This window comes from Cavia porcellus, unplaced genomic scaffold, assembly GCF_034190915.1.
Source record: "Cavia porcellus strain 051 isolate PalLab524CR breed Dunkin Hartley unplaced genomic scaffold, mCavPor4.1 scaffold_9, whole genome shotgun sequence".
In the NCBI taxonomy this organism is placed as follows: domain Eukaryota; kingdom Metazoa; phylum Chordata; class Mammalia; order Rodentia; family Caviidae; genus Cavia; species Cavia porcellus.
Genome location: NW_026947492.1, coordinates 66,297,915 through 66,300,301, shown reverse-complemented (window position 1 = coordinate 66,300,301; position 2,387 = coordinate 66,297,915). Strand labels below are relative to the sequence as shown.

At 37.0% G+C, this 2,387-nt stretch overlaps 1 pseudogene; it reads right to left on the bottom strand.

Annotated features, from left to right (window-relative positions):
• Positions 1-487: 487 nt before the first annotated feature.
• Positions 488-1,431, bottom strand: LOC134477575 (olfactory receptor 52E2-like; annotated as a pseudogene).
• Positions 1,432-2,387: the final 956 nt, after the last annotated feature.

The following is a 2,387-nucleotide window of genomic DNA, read 5'->3' as shown; positions in this document are numbered from 1 at the left end:
TACTAGAAATGAAAAAAATAGAGATAAAAATGGAAAGTTAAACGGTATTGAAATTGGCAGGATTGTTGATCAAAGCAGAAATATAGAAACCACCATTAGAATGACATTTGGTTGGACTGTGTACAAACTATGGCTGATATTCTAAGACCTATTTTAAAAGTGCAATCAGTCATCAAAAATAACACAGAATAGGGGCTGGGGATTTAGTTCAGTTGCATGAGCACCTGCCTTGCAAGCAGGCAGTGGTGAGTTCGATCCCTGGTACTGATAAAAAAATTAAAAAAATATAAAAAATTTTAAAAATAACATAGAAGGTTCCTGACAGGCTATTATTTGCCATACCAAAATGTAGGCTATCACTTTCTGTACAAAAAGCATACCTAAGAGGAAACCAAAGTAAATAAACACTTCAGCCAAGCATTTTTAACATTTATAATGTTATAAGGCATTTCTCTGCTGAAAAGGTCAATTTAGTATGCATTAGATGCTATTGCTTTTGATTACTTATGAACAAAATTCTCTTCACACAATCATAGATCTGTTTGGTTCTAATACCACAGATGATAGGATTAAGCACTGGAGGGACTACTACATAGAGATTGGCCAGGAGTATATGGATATAACGAGGAACATTCCTGCCAAAGCGATGGGTCATGAAGGAAGAGAGGGCAGGTGTATAGAAGGCAAGGATGACAGACACATGAGACCCACACATGCTGAGGGATTTGAATTGGGCTTCCTGAGATGGGAGACGGAAAACAGCACAGAGTATCTGAACATAAGACATGCCGATTGCTATAATGTCAAAAAGCAAGGTTGAAAATGCACATAAGCCATAAATGATATTAATCTTGATACTGGCACAAGACAGGCGAGCAACACCCATGTGCTCACAGTAAGTGTGGGGAATGACATAATTCCCACAGAAGGGCAGCTGTAGTATGAGAAAAACAAATGGGATTACAGAAAGAAATGACCTCGCTAGCACACCAAAACCAATCACAGAAACAATTCTGTTGGTGAGAATGGTGTTATATCGGAGTGGATTGCATATGGCCACATATCGATCTTAATCCATCACCAGAAGGACTGCTGACTCCATAACAGTGAAGTTGTGGATGAAAAACATCTGGGCAAGAATGACATCAAAAAGTATCTCTGTGAAGTTAAAGCAGAAGATTCCAAGCATCTTTGGGATGGTAGCTTTTGAGAGGCTCAAGTTTATTGTAGAACATGGCCAGAAAGTAGAACATGGGCTGATGTAAGCTGCTCTCAGCTTGATCACTGGCAGGATTGTGAAGTTCCCTATGAGTGCAATGAAGTACACGGCGCAAAGGGAAAGCCAATCCAGAGGTGAAGAGTTTCAAGTTCTGGAATCCCTAGCAGTAAGAATGAGGAGGGGTGAAATTGGGTGTCATTGGGAAAGAGCATCCTGCTTGATAACACATAAAACGGTGTTCTTACTCTCGTATATTCATCTATCTGTAGGCCCTCAGGTAAAAGAGTAAGTAGAGTTGAAATCTAAAAGAAAAAGAAGACTGTTATTCTAGAAATACATACAAAGAACACTATGAAAAATCACATTGTGAATGGCAAGGTCCTGCTCTCTGGGAAAGGAAGACAAAGTGCAAGTTAGATAGACCCTAACATGGACAATTTAGCAATTCAGCAAGAACCTGTCTTTAACCAAAGCATATGTACACACACACACACACACACACACACACACACACACTCACACACAATATAATGAGTGAATGATATGGCTGCAGAAGTAGATAAGTATGAGACCATGTCTCTAGAGCACCACACACACACACACACACACACACACACACACACACACACACACACACATGCACACACACACACACAAACTTGTACATAATGTACTCATCTTCGTTATGTCATTTTTCTTTAATTTGTAATAATTTTATAGTTGAAATTATACATATGTTGCCTCAATATCTACTCCATTGGTGATATTCACTGATCATCACCTATAACAGTTTACTCTCACTTAGCCACTGGGATTCACCAGTACACCCAGGGAATCATTTCTATTCATTCTACTTTGCTAGATAGTAACACAAATGGGATATAAAAGAAAGGTATTAAATTATTAATGATCAGTATTTTGAATTTTTAATTGAAAACATTTAACATTACCTAAATGATGAAAATTAATCAATTCATTAATACTAATTTATTATAAAATAATAAACTAGCATTTACTGATATACCTCATACTATTTAAAATCAGTGACAGAAATTGTGCCATATCATAAGTAATCTCTATAAACACCTACAGCAGGAAACATTTTTAATATATTTGAAAAAAAATGGGCATGAAACAGTTTAAAGTGTCATCTAATGGGTGAAGTACA